An 18,480-nucleotide genomic window follows, 5' to 3' on the forward strand; every position below is an offset into this window, starting at 1 on the left:
AGTACCTTCTTTCTCCCGTGTATCACGAGCTTCATACATGATGATCATGTGTGTTTCCAGCTCAATCCTAGCCTACTAGGGGCTGGCTAATGGAAATATTATTAATCCAAACTTGATCCCAGCTTGTGCTTATCACACTTTCCTGGGTGGGGGGCATTATACATGCTGATATGTGTATGATGGTGGGCCCCAACTGTGTGCGTGTGTTGGGGGATGTTAGTGCAGGTGCACGCCACATTGTATATATGAAGGTCACAGAACAACTTTTTTTTTTTTTGTTTTGTTTTTTTGTTTTTTTTTTGTTTTTGGTTTTTGGAGACAGGGTTTCTCTGTGGCTTTGGAGCCTGTCCTGGAACTAGCTCTTTAGACCAGGCTGGTCTCGAACTCACAGAGATCCACCTGCCTCTGCCTCCCGAGTGCTGGGATTAAAGGCATGCGCCACCACCGCCCGGCCCACAGAACAACTTTTGACTGGTTCTCACCTTTTATTTTGAGTTCCTAGGACTGAATTTACGTTCCCAGGCTTTCATTACAAGGGCACTTATCTCTGAAGCCGTCTCACAGGCCCCATTTTGGTAAAGTTTCGCCAGAAGATTGGAACTGCCTGAGTTTTAGTGCTTTGCGGGGGGAGGGGGGTTGATATTCTCCACCTGCACATTGGAAAGTAATCATGAGTGGAGCTGAGAACGGGCTTCAGAATGTGCACCCTGGTCAGTGTGGCCAGGGGAGCACTGATGGTCCGAGGCACTTACATTGTTAAACAGTGTACTTTCTTTGTCAGTGATATTAAACACAAAGATAAGGATGAAATATACTTAAAAATGGGCATCGAAGGAACAGACATTCCAAATGTCCTTCTGGGGTCAATTTGCTGGGCTTGTCTAACCAGTGTCTCAGGCTGTTCTGCACACAGAATGTGGCTTCATCCTTCTGTTGAGCAGCCCAGCACAGGGGAGGTGGCTTTGGTTTGTTTGTTTTTATTCCGAGTAACCTAACCATAAACCCAAGCTTTCTCTATTTTGAAACAATGAGTTCCAATGTATCATTTGTTGAGGAATTTTGTACCCTGGCCTTTTCTTGGTCTTAACATATGGTTACAAGAGTTATAAAGGAAGATGGACTAAGTTAACCAAGCCACTGATGGCCAGCTGGCCAACCAGCCCAAATCATGGCCAAAGGAGATGCGCTCTGAAATGCATGGCATGTTCCCCGCCTCCACCCCCCACTCCTTTTCTGGTTAAGAAAACTACCATCCACCAGACCCTGCAGAAGTTCCAGGTGGTGGGAAGGTTGACGAGCTTTCCCCATGCACTTAGACAAGGGCAGGGTGTCCCTTTGCTTGCTGGAGCAGATGGCTTTGTACATGCTCTTTAGGATGTCTGTGCCCTGGTTTCGGCTCAGATCACTGAACTGGAAACATGCCTGCCCACAGAGACACCCCACCTTGGACGGCAGTGTCTGTTCTTTGCGCCTTTTACACCTCTTCCCTTTCCGACATTCTGCCCTTGAAACAAGGCTTCTGAGCGGCCTGGTTGCTGTGGCAGATGGACTGCTGGTTGCCTGGATTCTCCAAACAGTGGGTGTTCTGCTTTTGTTTTGTTTTGTTTTATTTTTTTGCAACCAGCTTTAGCTGTGAAGTGACTGTCCACTGCTCCCTTACTGCCTGAGTCCCAATGTGGAGCGAAGACGGCAGAGGCTGCTTGAGAGCGTCTGCCTAGCAACTGGACTCATGGGCCAGGCCAGAAGTGCTAAAAGCTCCTGGAGATTTTAGCATTTCAGGCTAAGGGAATCGTTTTTTACAGGCCTGCTCTCACAACTAAGACTTGTCTTTGATGGGAGGGGAGGTCAGCGCTAAAGCCATGCTCAGTTTGAGCAAGAGGATGCTCCTGCCACTGGATCAAGTGGCAAGGTCTCTTGCTTTGCCCCCTCCCTCCCCCACTCCCTGCTATCTGCAAATCCCCATGTAATTATCCCTGTCTCCGAAGCCTGGGAAACTCACCTTCCACAACAGAGGATATGAGAAGGGCTAATGTCTCCCACTGCACAGGGAGAAATAGTCCATTGTCTGAGGAGGAGGCTCTTCCATCCAAAGATTAGGTCCTTTCGTGGCTGTCCCACAATCAGGAGACAGCTATGTTCTCCCGAGCCCTGTAACTGACAGGTGTGGAAAACACTAATATCAGGGTTCAGGTGGGTGAGGTGGGAGTGTCAGAAAATTGTGAGGTGGTCTCTGCCCTGTGCGAAATCCAACAGATTTCCAAGATTAACGATGGTGAGGAGGAAGACATGCTAACCGCGGGCTGCTGTGGCCTTAGATGTGGCCCTCTGGTCTCTGAACACCACCCGCTGGCTTCGTTGGCGAATGCTCTACAATGGGCAGACACAGAGCAGGTCCTCCCTGAATGCTGTGCTGGGGTAAAGGGGCATCTCTCAGACCTGCCCAACAGTCATCAGAATTAGCATGGAAGATGCCTATGGAGTCTTGTTCAGGTTTTGGTGCCTACAGAAGAAACTATTTTTTTTAAGCTAAAGCTTTGGAATATATGAAAATAATGAGGAGAAAATGAGTAACAGTACACAGTGTTGCAATTTTCATATAGTTTGCATATAAATAATTTAGTAAGAAGTAAACCTCTGTTAAATTACCACAGTAACTGATAAAACCTGCCTTGCTAGGGTTTCGAGAAGGTGTTAGCCAAGGTTTGGTTTGCCCCAGAAGCCATCTCAAAGACATTGTAGCCTTGGCCTGAGACCCTCACAAGGCCCATGATCAGGGCCAAGGATGCCTGGTGTGCGCTCAGCTGGTCACACAGATCCCATCGATTTTGAACACATTTAAGCAAGTGTAGTCTCAGAAACGGATCCGATTTTTGTCCAGGATTCAGGACTCAAACCTGACGCCATGCGGGTTTGAGTCAGATGGCACATACATAAAAATCATGTCCTTTCTATATGTCCCGGCCATAGCAGCCATAGCTTATCAATCATGGACCACTCAGCCTTGGATTCAGTGGTCATCTAACCGTTGTGAAGCAACCTCAAGAGTCAGCCTGAGACAAAGGGCCCAGTGATTATTCCCAACACGTCATCGTCTGATGTCTGAGTTGATGACCTTTCTTCATGGTTCTTAGAAAGACTGTTATTAGTGGCTTCAAGGTCAGATTCTAATGTCAAGGCTCACGCCGAGTCACATAGGCCTGAGACATTTCTATCCCGACTGTTACTTGCACAGCCATGGAATTCCAAACTAGCGTCACACGGTAGAGAAGAGAATGGGGATGCCTGATCTGAGTTCAGATCTTCCTTTCTCGACTTAATGGCCGTGTAACCTTTGGCGGTTATCCTGTTTGAGTATTGGACTTTTCTGTGATTTAACTTGTAAAATATTACAAGAATAAGAGGTGACAGAAAGAACCTGGCCCTGGGGCTGGTGGATGATGGCTCACTGGGTCATAAGCTTGAAGCCTGGACTTTAGATCCCTGGCACCCACATAAAGGCCAGGCTGGCATGGTGACTGACTGTAATCCCAGTGCTTAGGAGGCAGAGACAGGGTCCCCAGGACAAACTGACTAGCTAGACGTCCCACAGTGGTGAGCTCCAAGAGACCTTGTCTCCGTAAACAATGTGAAGAGAGGCCGAAGAAGACATTAGATTTTAATCTTCATGCAGGCAGGCTTACCAAGCCCACAACGTGCGTGAACATAGAGAGCCTAGCATCTTTCTTGACATGTTTTAAGCACTGTAACTGGTGGTTGTTATTAATACTGACTCAGACAAAGGAGACCGACACGGTGTCTGGGACAGGGTAGGTTGTTTGCACTTTTCTTCCCCTTATCTCTTTAGGGGAAGTCTTCACGCACAGAAACCACTTCTGGGTGTGTGCATTCATTGCTAGCTAGCCTCGGAAGAAGAAGGTGAATCCCAGGCATCTCGTTTTCATCCTGAAGAAGTATCACAGGATGTCTAGAGTTTGGGCAGTCACACATTTCTAGCTTGGGGGAAGAGATCAAGGCTCATTTGTGTGTGTGTAGAACACAAAGTTTCTCAATCAAGGTGGGAAATTAAGGACTAGCTGGAGAATAACTGAGAATTTCTAAGCAAACTGAGATGCTGCAGGTTATCAGTATCATGAAACAGAGCCCCGCCCCATCCCCAGTACCTGTGTTCCTCCCCATGGAGTCAGTGTCATGCTCATCCAAGGAAATATCGGGGCTAATATTTGGACATAGTATATATACAACAAATCTAATCAGTGACTTATTGACCCTGGAACTCCCTTTTGTGTGTTGGGGCCTCTGAGCAACTTCCTCCTCCAGTCCCTGCTGGGAACGAACCAGGGAAATCTGACGATGTTGTTCATCTAATTTAAATTGCGTCTATTTAATTTAGCATGCGTCTTTCTAATTTATCTTATGAGCCCTTTTGACTGAAATTGAGTCTCCTTTAATGTTCTCTATGGTGTCTAGTGTGTGTTCTACGCTCAGACAATATGAACAACGAAAAGCATCTGTGTCTTGATAGGCTTTTGTTGTTGATGCTGAAAGTTGTTCTTTGGCAGAAAAGCTCCTCCAAAAGTTTGGGGCTTGTGTGTCCACGTGTTTTGCAAACAAAAAATGAGAAAAAAAATGAGAAATCGAAGGACTCACTATTTGCAAAATATTTTGATAATTGGTGGAATGTGTGTATTCAGTTACAAATTGCAGGTATTTGACAGTATATAGACACTGTCTCGGGCTGGTTTATTTCTTTTAGCTTCCTATGTAAATACCGAGTTATGGCACAGACCGTGTCTGTAGTCTGTGGATACAACTCTCTGTATCATTCCTACTGGACCACGGACTTCCTTCTCCTGCGAGTCCATAGTTAATTTCTCATACCTGCTTTGTGAATGTGGCAAACTCAGCCACTATGTGGCCAAGATCGTGATTGTTTAGTTGAAGATGGTCTGTCCTTTTGTCTGAGTAACAAAATGTTGCTATTTCTCGATAGCGACTGCTTCACCCAATACAGCTCTCTCCAGAGTAGGAGGCTCAGTGCTCAGATCATCTTTCCATCAATTACTGAGCATGGATGCTGCCCGGGTGAGGGAACAGTTGCAAAGACTGAATGGAGACTCCCGTTTTCAAAGAAATGGGTATTTAAGGGTGAGACAGAGCACAGAGATACACAGAGAACAACAACAAGGACCAAATTATATGTCATCCTTGTTAGCTTGCCTAAAGGGCCTGACGTGTCTGAGGGGGACATATTAGGATCTGATGGAGGATATCACGATGAGACTTACCTAACTCAGGATGGTATAGTTTGCTGAAGGAGCCAGGGCCATTTACTAAGGGAGACTCAAAAGGCTCTCTCTCTCTGCTTAGTAGCACAAATTTTTCCTAGATCCTGAGCCATTGCCATCGGTGTGGGTGGGGGGTCTGGTGCTCTGCCTTGCTAAAAGCTGAAGTAGCTAGTCTGAGTTGTGCATGCTGACTCTCAGTGTTGTTGAGTTGAGGAGATGTGTTTATTCTGACCAGTGTGTCTCCTGAATTTCCTTCCCTCCTTCCTTCACCTAGATTACCCATCGTTTCTGAGGGCCAGTGCCACATGGTTTTACCAAACAGGGAAGCAGTTTGTTGTGCCCGCTTTTCATGCAGAAAATGAATTCCTCCCTTGCAGTAGCGGCTGCATCCCTCTGGCTTCTGTTTCTAGAAATATTTGCATTTATGTATTGTTTTTGCCTCTGCTCTCTCATGGTCTCTGTTTCTATCCCAACATATCCTCTCTTTTATTTTGGCAGCAAAGAAATTTCTGGGCTCCCCATTTGAAACAACTTTTAAAAGGCTTAAAGTGAAGCAATCCCACAAATTACAGTTCCTGGGTCTTATCCAAGTAAGACCCAGCATCCTGTTGCTTTGTTGACACCAGGCCCCAGCCAACTGTTGGGGAGTATGGGCCTGAGAAGATAGAAGGAGGGGCTGGTTGAATTGCCTCCCCCTGGGAAGAGGGAGGCATGGACAATCAGATACTTAACACTCCTCAGCAATTAGGGAGTTTTTTTTTTTTATCTTCTCCTTGGCAAGGAGCACAGCCCTCTGCAGCAATGTTTCGAGTTTGCCTCCAACGCTATCTGCTTGAAGTGCTTTTATCCCCTGAAGATACAGTCCAAAATACAAATCATCGCCGGTTTTTATCTCAGCCGGGTCTGCTGCTTCTCCAAATCCATTTACTCTGTGCAACTGCCCAGTGGACCATTTTTTACCCTTCACGCCGCTCCTCTGTGAGGGCCTGGTTTAAGGCCTTTCTTCTGTTCTTTGTTCCTCTAGCTCCACGGAGTAAACAGCAGGATTGATCTTACACTGCGTTTTGGTATTGTTCCAAGTGCTCATCAATAGCGTGGCTGGAACGCACTGACTGGAAAGGGAGGGCAGATGGAAATGCACTTCTAGCTCTTTGTGCCCTTTTAGTGTGCAGCGGGATGGCTCTAATCTGGGAGCTGCTACACTGGCTGCCAATCCACATGCAAATTCCTCACCAAATGACGACTACCATGTTCGTTCTAAGGGAGGTCCTTGAAGGTATGAGGGAGGAAAAGAAAGAGAGAAAGAAGAAACACTGGATGGGGGGGCTCTCTTCACCCCCTCTTACATCCAGGTCACTACACTGTCTTGGGAAAGGGGATGGGATAAAGGAGCCGTTACCCTGCTGCTCCCTTCTTCTCTGCATCCTTCACAGGTGCATAGAGAAGAGAGATGCTCCGCTCGGAGAGATCTTTGTTTTAGATGATTCGGAGTCAGCCACGGTGGCCTATAAACGAGAAAGAAGCATAGGAAAGGAGTCGTGGGCTTTTCAGGACTATTGCGTTGTGTTTTGTTGTTTTATCAATTGTTGGGGGAGCTCTTCCTAATTGAGCTATCACTTGTATAATTTTTTTTGAGAGAAACCAACAGCATTCGGGCTTGTAAGCTTTTCTTTAATGTGTGTTTAAGTTGAACTGGGGATGGATAGGTGTTCTTTTTAAGGGGGCCACAACCTAGCCTGTTATACTGGAAGTTGATAAGCAGGTTGGCTAAGTGGATTATGGATTTTTTTGGGGGGGGGAACAGGATATCACTACATAGCTTTGGCTGGACTGGAACTCACTATGTAGACCAGGCTGATCTAGAACTTGCTATGTTGATCAGGCTGGCCTCAGCCACCTGTCTGCGTTCCCAACAATGGCTAGGGCTAAGGATGGGTACCATTGCTCCTGACCTCCGACCTACAGTACATTTGGGTGTTTGGGGGAGATGACAGGCAGAAGGGACGTCTATGGAGATAGCTGTCCTATGTCAAGTACCCTGGCGGCATCCCGCTGCCTGTCACGAGATAGATGCAGATACATCCCAGCTGGGCCTGAATGCACGAACAACATCTCTAGTGAACGGGGCTCCTTGTTTTTAGGGCAGCTGGGTAATGCTAGTTCCTCCTGCCTCAGCTTTAAGAAGGCACAAGTTTTCTTTAGTTTTCATGGACCATCCTGTGATAAGAGTTGATTTTTCTGTGACATCTCTGCCTCTATAACACAGCTTCTGAAACTGGATCAAGACTCGGTGGGACAGTGTGTATGTGAGGATGACAGAGAATTTGGCAACAATAATGTTTCTAAATGCTCAATGATCAAACATTAATTCAAAATCAAGTGTGTAATGAATCCAGAGTGTTTCTGACAGTTCTCATCTGTGTCGCAAAATATGACTTCACCACCGTCTTGGTTCTGAACACACAACATGGCCATTTTGCATTCTGCATAGCGTCATGCTACATAATACCAGCAAATGTTGCCTGAATGCTACAGCTCCGATTTGAGAGTATTGTCTATTACACAGACACTCCAGTGTTTTTTATTGTCCATACAAAGTTTTATGCTCTTATAGAAACATAATGGTTTAATTATGTAAAACAAAGCTTTTAATATTTTCCTACTCAGCATGTAAGTATTAAATTAGAATGCCTTTGGATTACACTGGGCTAGAATATTTGATTTTTAAATATGCTATTTGATTTGCTGACTTGAGTTTCATAAAAAAAATTAAGTGAATTTTGGTTCGGGATTGGGAGAGAGTTTCAGAAATGGCCTTAGATGCTTGTGCTATTTTGTGCTACCTACTGAAAGGACATCTCAGCACTGATGATTCTAACAGCTAAATATTGACCAACTCTGAAAAATGTTGAGGCTGTGTTCTCTATCCCGCAGTATCAAATATCCAGCTGAGATTTTAATTCCTTGTATAAAAATAAGTAATCTAGCTCATTAGTATTTTAATTTTCTGTAATCTCTAATAAATGATAAAATACGTATACCAAATAGTTGCTTCAGAACAAATTATTTTCTGACTTATTATTAATAAATGTTTGGCTTATATACTTAACTAATATGCTTATAGATCCAGGGTTGCATAAAAATTCCTCAAGGGAAAAAAGGGGCAGCTGGTAGCAAAGGTTTGAGAATCCCTGCTCTATGCCTTTGCCCAGTGTCTAACTCAGTCCCACCTTTGCCGTGATCTTGGCTCTACCGTCTTCTGCTCTGGAGCAAGCACACCCACATACTCATTTTCTGTTTTTATTTTTTTTTTTTGTGATGTAGGTTTGCATCAATCAATTTGTAGGTTGTTTTGAAATATAAGGATATTAAAATTTCTGTGAGTGTGTAGGTTTCACAGGTACTAATCGTCTGTTGCAATCTGCAATACCATCCTCTTCTACAGTTACAGACAGAGTCACTGCTTGAACACTGTCCCTTGCTTAAATTGTAAGCTACTGCCAAGCACTTTTGTGTTTAGATATAGTGGAGTTACCCTATAACTAAGATGTTGGCATGAAAAAATGAATCCAACACACACACACACACACACACACACACACACACACACACGCACACACACGTAAAAAAAACACTGTGTGACCAGACAAGTTATACATATCAAGTCATTGGAAGTGGTTTTCGGTTAAAAAGAAAAGCGTAATTTCTTTAGCACCCCCAGTGAACAGATGAAGCTGAGGGAAAGCGAAAGAAAAGCAAGCCACAAGAGATCTCCTTTTAATGCCATGTTGGGGCAGTGTTGGATTTGTTCTGCTGGAAACGGGCAAAAGGAATGCGTCTGGACTGCTCTGTGATGTCCCCGAAAAGTGCTGTGTCGACACCCTGAACTGGTGGTGTGTGTCTGACTCATATACTGTTGATGAAACGCCATCGAGTGGGCAAGGGGAATAATAACTGGCCTTGGAGGTCCTTGGCAACAGTGGCATTGTAGGTGGCCTGGCAGATCCCTCTGGAGAAAGGGATCTTTACTGAAGGGTGAGAGGAGACCCACTGTTGGCTAACCGCTTTAAGAGATTTCTATGTGTTCTGTGCAAATACATTGACTTATGGAAATGAGCTTATGTTCGGTTTAAACATCAGCTTGCATTAGAGCTGTTCAAGACCCCCTTTTAGCTAGTTATTTTTAAATTCCCCTTTTGAGGTATACATGACCTTCCTCCCCTGATTTTTTTTTTTTTCAAATATTGAAGCTCTGGGAAGCAACTGTTAATGTGTTTGCCTGATTCTGAAGGGGGAAAAAAAGGTGCTTTTTTATTCAAGTTTGTTTTCCTAGTCCAGAGCACAAAGTGCTCATAAATGTTTATCGAATGTTTGAATGAATAAATAAACAGATAAATTAAGATCTCTTTGCTTAGATGACCTTGGCTAAAGGTATTTATTACAGAACCAGGAAAGTGTTCAGGATGCTGTTGTCTCCACCCAAAAACCTCTGGACATGTGTGCTGAATCCCAATCATCCAACACAATTTCAAACCAGTGTACCAAGCCCTGGGTTTCACTGTGACCTTTTCATGCATATACTTTCGTACATTGTACTTTGCTCGTCTCTACCAATCTATTAGCCTATTAACCCCCCTTTCCCTCACCCTTTTCTACTTATCCCCTTCTCTCTTCAAATGTCCTATTCTACTTCCATATGACATATTCGTAATTTTGATTTCACATATCAGAGAAGATATGATATTTGTCCTTTGGATTCCAGCTTATTTTACTCCACACAATGATTCCCAGTTTTATCCATTTTTCCTGTAATATATAATTGTTTTATTTTCTTTTTTTTGGCTGAATATTTTTTCCATTGTGTGTGTCTAGCACGTTTCCTTCATTCATTTGTTGACTGGACCTGGGCTGGTTCTGTATCCATCTGTTGTGAACGGTACTGCTGTAAATGCGTGTGTGCCGGTGCCTCTGTGGCGTGCTGACTTAAGATTCCCCCTTGGGTGTACCCTCTAGAGGGGTAGCTGGATCACAGACTCAGGTCTTGTTTGGGATCCTTGGTTTCTGCAGTCTCTTTCCCTGGAAATTGCCTGTGATGCCAGTCTTCGTTGAGAAGAACTAGGCATTTGCAAAGTGAGAGTCTACCAACTGATAGTGGGACAAAATCCAGTGGCTTTTCCAGGGGGAGCAGTTGAATCGGACGGATACTGAAGAGCAGAATGGGGGCGGGCAGTTGTCCTGCTGAATCCTCATTGTGTCTCGCTCCCTCTGGGTCTACCCACCATTCCACTCTATTTCTTGGCTTCAGAGTTCAGAAAATATCTTTCTAGTATCTGTCCCATTCCTCCAAACCTTACATACAACTGAGCCAACTTAAGTGTTCCTTCTGCCAGGAATCTAACTAAAGCCTCTGGCCCATCTCAGTAACAAGGCCTGCGAATTCTGTTTCCTAGCTCCCTACATCAGAAGGGCCGTTCCCCAGAGTTCCTCTCGCTGCCCTCCTTATCTGATGGGAAATAGCTGTTGAGAAACTACAGCTTGGAAAGTAATTCCTCCCTTCTGCAAGAAAGGACAGCAAGCCAGCTCAGTGGCGCAAGGAGCATCAAATTTCAGAAATTCGGGACTGCAAGCAACAATCAGACTTGCTTTTGTTAATGTCTAAGAACCTATGCTCGGGCATCTAGGATCTTAGCCCTTCTTAACAGCACCAAGTGCCTTTGCTCCACTGGCCTAGAAAGTAACTGTTGTCAGCGGCTACATAACATGAACTACATAAAGTTGTGTGTAGAAGCCATGAATGGGAGTTTGTGTCCAAGGGAAAAGAGACCTGGATCCTTAATGCAGAGTCCAGACACTGAGAAATCCCCTTCCCACCAGCATCCCTGCTTCCAAGCGCATGCTCATATGGACAATTAGTTTTCCTGGGTTAGATGGTAACGATGGTAACACTACTCTCTTTCTCATGTTGCTTAGGGTTTGGACTAAACTGCTGTGTCAAAGGGAGTCCTCTGTCTGGCAGACTAACTGATAGAAATCTGTATCTCTCTAATACAACTGCCGGAGGTGTAGGTCTTGACAGGGTACCACTGCATCCTCAACGCCTGGCCTCCTTGTTTGGACCATCAATGCGCATTTGGGACCATACCTAATCAAAGGGGATGAGGAGAGAATGAAGCAAGGGCAAGGAGCATGTGTGCCCGCTCTCCTCTCTGGAACTGACATGTATGATACCTGTTTACCCACCTTCCATACAATGTAATCACGTGGCCACTCTCAGCTTCAGGAATGTCTAGGAAGTATATGGCTTGGCTGGCTATTCATGGACCCAGCAAAACCTCCAGAGTTTTATTTCTTCTTAACTAAAAGTCAGGAAGTGGCTATCAGTGGTGCAGGAGCAGTGTCTGTCACCCTCCTCTAAAGGATTCTTCTACCCTCAACCCACCCATCCCAAATCTATCCAGCAGAGGAATAAGCATAAGCCCTTTCTTAGAGAAGAATGGGCATGCCAGAGGGCATGTCTACTCAGTAAAAATCTACAGATCTCAGATCTTAGTAGAAGGACTTCTTCCCTTGTGGCTGTGAGCAGTCTCTGAACCTCCTTGTGTGTGGTTCCACCAATCAGAGACCCGGGGCATGCAGGGCTACCTCTGTTGAATCTATGAGCATCCTCTGCCTTCTCAGAGGGTCTCCCTTCCCCTCTGCCGTCATCCCCCGTTACAGTTTTATCAAGTGCTATGCCATAAGAATAATTCTGAAGACAAAGTAGAAAGATCCTTTAAAAACAAACCGAAACTAAACTAAATTACCTGCTATTCCCACCCCACTCCAGAAATGGGAAGAAAGAGAATAATAAAATGCAAGTGGTTTGCTTCTTCGTACAGAATGTGTGGAATGCACAGCATGGAACGACTTACTTATTTCATATAGAGTATGATGGACATAAGGAATATCAAAATCTGAAACTTGGGAGAAGAAAATCATCTCATTTTAAAAATAAAATTACCTTTAGTTCTTCAGACAAAAGGACCTTGGAGCCTCCCACAGCTCGAAATCTCCCTTCCTGGTATTTGACTTGTGCAGGCCAAGTGTTCCACTCTTCCGTTCAGTGCTACCCTCTCAGTCCTTGGAACAGTGGCTGCTCAGTCAAGATCTCCTGGAAAGAGCAGAATGGATGCTGTTGGCGTGCTGCGTCCTGGGAGTCTGTTTCTGTCCTTCACCAATAAAGATGGTAACAGAAGACCAGAGAAATGATTCCATTTCGGGCTAGCTGTTAGCTACAGGAGCATGGGCTACTTGTGAGCTGCGGCATCCTACCCTCAGCAGTTGCTACCCATGTGTCTATCCTCAGGGAGGAACTCGTGGACCCTCTCACCTTTCCAGGACAGTGTAGTGGACTTGGTCTTGTGACAGTCTGGTTTGGGTAAATCTAGTTGCTCTGGTTTCAAGATGATAATAGCTATGCTATACCCAGAGGACAAAGGTCCACACACGCTTTAAATAAGGACAGTTTATTCTGGAGGGTTTCCCGTGTGTAATGCAGGAAAAAAAAAAAAGACTTTGGTCACTATAGTGGGGCCCCAAACACTGAAGAACCTTCTCAAACAACTTCTAACAAGGGCAGATCTGTTTGCTGTAGGGTTCAATACTGGATAAGAACAAAGAAAGTTAGAGTTAGGTCATGCAAGTGTGAGAGTCTAAATTGGAAAATAATTGAGGTTTTCAGTGTGGTCCATGGGAAAGGAACTGAAGATCTTGAGACTACTCTAGGAGGAGGAAAAGGAGGACAGGGAGAAGGAGGAGGATGAGGGAGTAGCTGGGGATTTGACTGCTAGGCAGGAAGAATAGGAAGAGAATCCTGTTTTGGTAGAGCTGAGATGGGCCATAAGAAAAACAAGGTGCTTGGTACAGGGTTAATAAATGCTATTTGCCGCCCAGGAAGTCTCCTGATCTTCACAGTCTACCAATGTTTAGAGTTAATATATCTTTCTTGGAAACTGGTAAGAGCCTGCTTCTGCATGTATACAGAGCTGAGGAGGTTAGGGTCTCAGTCTGAGGGGGTAGGGGAGATGTCTGGGTTACATGGAGCATTTGCTAATGGCACTCAGTCTGTCTTGACTTTCTGGCAGTCAGGGTACGTGACCCCAACCTTTTCTAAAGAAGGAGTAGTTTATAGTGACCTGGGAGTAGCGGTAACTAGAAAATGCTTACTGTGTATCCGTCACCTACTGCTGTATAACAACCGCTGAATCACAGTCATTTTCATGGGCAGCTGTTCCACACCTGTACAAATTGCCTGGGGGCACTAGCTGAGGTTGGATTGACGTGGCTTTGCCTTCAGTTGAAGGTCACACTGGGCTCTGGGTCTGCTCCAAGTGGATTCATTTTGAAGTTCAGCGTTTACTTGGAGGGAGGCTCATCTAGTCGTGAGATCAGGGGCCCAGGAAAACAGGAGAGTAGGATGTGCTTCTCTGAGACCAGTCTGGGGATTGACAGACTTCAGCCCTTGTTCCACTGGCTAAGGTATCACATACGGACCTCTGAGAAGCAGCCTTGTCCTGGAGGAACAGCAAAGGCTGTGGATACAGAAGGGTAAAACATCAGGACCAATCATGATCGTATTAACTGACCAGATGACCGGCCATCTTGAGTCAAAGAGCAAGCCCATCCCCAGCCACCATTGGGTAGGTGGAATTCGAGGGCCTTTATTTTTCCTCTTTGTGAAAGTGGCCATTAAAGTTAAAAACCTCATTTTTGTAATAGAATGCATACAACAGTACACATATTGACTTATGTTTTCAGTCAATATCAAGATTTATTGTCCCCAGAGTTAAATAAATCGTGATATTGACCTCATCATAAGCCAATATCTGCCTAATGCATTTTTTAAAAAGTATTTTGTATTCATTTACATTAATACGACAGAAGCCATCCCTCACAGTATTACTTTGTTATCTCTTTCTTCTTCTTTCTTTGTTGTTATTTTCTCATGACTCCTGGTAATTAGCATCAGGTTTAATGTAAAAGTAGCTATGGTTTGGGAAAGAGTCAGTGTGATTACCAGAGAGGAGGGAAGAGGGGAGGGGAGGGAGGCACATGAGAAGAGAGACTATGTTTCTCTTTTCTGTTCCTGATGGTGGAAAGGCACCTCTCTGATGTTCCCACATACATTCCTTTGTGCCAATGGGGAGTTGGGGGTGAGGGGCAAGGCTGTGGTTTCTCACTTGTCCATCAGTTGTTTATTTCTGGGTCTCCATGCTCTTCTGTTCTTGATTTCTTTGTCCCTTTCTTTCCTTTCTTACCCTCTGCTTATTTTGTAGCTGGCATTTACATTTTCTGGAGGAGTGGAAAAATATTTCTTTAATACTGAATTCCATTTATCTCCATAAATTGGTTAGGGTATATGATCTAAAGGACTCAGCTGTTTTTAAAATAGGTTTATTCCTCTCCTTGAAGATTATTTCCACACAGTGTGGACGAGTTTAGAAGGAGACTCATTTTGTAGATCTCTGCCAGAGCCTTGCATTTGCACGGGATCATTTCAGATGTAGGCTTTTTTTGAACAAAGAAATTAAATTTGTATGTATCACCTAAATTATTTCGAAGTCACGGTTCAGGAAAGGGTGCAGATCCTAATGGCGTATGTAGCGCTCATGGACCTGCCTCCTTCTCATTGTAACATACACTTCTGTTCACACTGTTGACTTGCAGGGAGGGAGGTGGGGCAGCTTTGTGGGGGACTCACCCTTGTTGGCTGCAGGGCTGTCTGTGTTCAGTGTAGTTTTTACCACATTTATCCCCCACAGTGAGGTCTTCGAGAGAGAAAATTTTCAGTCTCTTCTTTCTGCAGATAACAGGAGGAACCGCCTCCCAAGAGTGCTTAAAAGAACGTAGAAGTTAGCTCAATTCGGGAAATAACCAGGCTAGCTAAAAGATAAAAGAATTATATTTTTGTTTATTATAAGGGGAAAACTCATGAAACAGGAACGAGATGTCCAAGCTCAGCTGTGCTGTGAGGGAACCACACACAGAGAGGGCACCTGGGCTGCTCACAGAGAGAGGGTACCTGGGCTGCTCACTGTGTCTTGGTCCCACCTCTTAAAGATAATTGGTTGGCAAAGATTCCCCATAACCTCCCCCTTTTGTCTAAATAAGAGCAATCCAAACCCAATATAAAAGTATATACAATAGGAACAGATATCAATTGTAAAATTACAACCAACATAAACAATATTAAACAAGGAACACATGATAAATGTTTTAATAGACATTCTATTCCAAAGAGTCTAAGTCTTGCATCGGAAATAGGCTAGGCTAAATCATAAGAGGATGGTAACTACAACTAATCTTCAACTCCATCAAATGCCTGAGAAGGGAGATAATATTACTTTAGTAGGCAGGAAGTGCAATCAAGCAGCTTCCAAAGCAAGCAGTATATGATGGAGACAATTGGCTACCTGAGCAAACATTCAAAGTCTCATTTGTAATGTTGAAGCAACCAACTTTGGCTAAGGCCTAGCGTAACTGACATTTTTAGAGGCAGTAAATTTTTTAGAACCATCTCACCCTGTCTTGGCAAGTTTGACAATCCTTTTCCTTGTGTCCTGCTTATCTAGTCCAGATACCATGTACTTTGTCAGTGGTTGAGGTTAAGGAGAAATATGAAGGACAAAGCTAATCCCCAGAATCAAATAGAGGGATGTAAGAGGGAAGTCATATAAACCTTGTATAATATTATACATGGTATAAGTAAAAAAACCATTGAATTCTTGGATTGTTAAATTGTCCATCATCTTGCCTTTTTAAGTTATAAATTTATAATTTATATTTTAAATTATAAATCTTACCTGTAGTTGAGTTTGAGCTGGAGTAAGTGCAATAACTGTTACCTGCCTATAGGTGTCATGGCGCACTTGTAACCGCATGGCCAGCTTGAATCTGATTTTAGCATTAAATACTGAGAGATATGCTCAAATTAAAACAATAATTCAGTGTAAATCACAGACCGTGTGCTTTGTCAAAGTCCCTAACTGGTCAGCAGCAGCAGGAATCCAAAGAGACCAAGAAAGCAATGATGAACAGAGACAATGGAGAAGCCCACATCCTGCCTGAACTTCTGCAAGCACCAGAAAAACTGGACCCAGAATCCAGCCATGCAGTCACAGGTGGCCAAGGTGCCTGAGCACTTTGAGTGGCTCTGAGGCATTTAACGAGAAAATATGAAGAATGTGGCTTACAGCTACTAGGGCCACTGTGCAAGAATTTTGTACCCAAATGAATGGCGTGGAGCCTAATGGCAGCTGGCTAGAGCTGCTAGAAACCCAAGGCCCATGTTGGGCGCCAACTGTAGAAGTTAGCTTGATTTGGGAAATAATCAGGCTAGTTGAAAGATAAACAATTATATTTTATTTATTATAAGGGGAAAACTCATGAAACAGGAACAAGAAGTCTAAACTCAGCTGTGCTGTGAAGGAGCCACACAGAGAGAGGACATCTGGGCCACACACCATTTTTCTCCAGGTCCCAGAAAGCCACACCCTAATTTGGTCCCGCCTCTTAAAGATAATTGGTTGGCAAAGATTCCCCATATAAAGAAGGTAACTCCTTGGTTTCCTCCATGTTTCTCTGTCAAATACCACTACTTTCCCAGACCCAGGACCCTACCCCTTCCATACCATGTGGAAAACATTTGTGGTTTCTTGCATGTAGTCCACCTTTGGTTTGGGGTAATATCTTTTTCCTGTTGTTTTGATATCTGTCTTCACATCAGACTGGAAACTACAGGAGGCAAAGAGGAGAGTTTTCCCACCTCTTTAGAGAAGGAGAAGGAAAATGAGAAACTACGATTGTCACTAACAGCTATGATGATCACTACCAGCTATGACTGTCACTAACATTTGTTTTGAACAGATCAACTCATTTGATTTCCCCAATACTCCTAGGAGTAGGTTTACTTTTCTTACATATGGGAAGACCAGACACAGAGAAGTCATACAACTCGTCTAATCTCAAGCTTACCAGTTCTGTAAACCAGATATCACACTCTTGAAGTCCATGTGCTAACCCCAGGCCAGGCCAGTCTCACCAATTAGATTGGGCTTTGGTTTTCTTGTCTTAAATAGGAGGAGAATAAAATTAAGCCCACATTCTTTATCCACTTGTAGGCTGGGTTTGGTAAAGGACAGAACAGTCTGGGACAGGGAAGTAGGATTAGAGGGGTTTTAATAACATTGCTTGCAGTTCTTCCTTTGCCAGACTTAGAATGCTTAGAGACCATGGCTCCTTACTTTTTGGAGCAATAAAGAGGCAGATGTGAAAGGTATCCCTTTAGATAGCTGTTGTGCCATACAGGAGTGTTCCATGTCCTGGTCATGCCTTTACCCAGCCTGGTTCCTGTTGCATGGCATCTGCTCAGTTGAGCAAGATGGTAGAGGCTATCCATATTCTGACCTATACTGTTCTGACCTTGTCTGGGCTGGCAGTGTGGAGCCTTCCTGCAGTCATCCCATAGAGGCAGCTTTCAGCCCATACACCACTTTTACAGGGTTTGCAGGGTGACTGTTATACATTATGTTTCAAAAACAAGCTAATGCCATCTGGTCATGCTGTATGGGACTAAACATCACATCTACAAATGGAAGCTTTTCTCTGTCCTGCCCCATCCCACAACCATTTCCAAATAATCACTTAGAGGCTTATATTAATTATAAATGCTTGGCTGATGGCTCAGGCTTATTACTAACTAGCTCTTATCTTTAAGTTAACCCATAATTCTTATTTATGTTTAGCCATGTAATTGGTGGTTTGTTGCCTTATTTTCTACATGTCTTGCCTCCACTGTGGCTGGCTAGTGTCTCTCCGACTCTGCCCTTCTTCTCCTGTATCTCTGCTTGGATTTCCTGCCTTGCTCTATCCTGCCTTGCTATAGGCCAAAGCAACTTTGTTTATCAACCAATGAGAATAACACATATTCACAGTATACAGAAAGATCATCCCGTAGAAATTTTCTTACCAGGTCTTCTATGGTTGAGATATATTTGTTTTATTGTTTAACTCATGAGGATAATGGGTCTGGTGAGAAGAGAGAATGATCTATGGGCCCCAGTGAGCCCTTGGGACTTTCTTGGCTCTAGTTCTGAAAATCTTCCCCTCCCCTTCTCTTCCTTCTTTGCTTTTTCTTCATTCAATTCTTCTTGTCTTC

The sequence above is a fragment of the Microtus oregoni genome, unplaced genomic scaffold (assembly GCF_018167655.1).
Source record: "Microtus oregoni isolate MIOR12 unplaced genomic scaffold, Mior012 000019F_ref0000042, whole genome shotgun sequence".
Classification (NCBI taxonomy): domain Eukaryota; kingdom Metazoa; phylum Chordata; class Mammalia; order Rodentia; family Cricetidae; genus Microtus; species Microtus oregoni.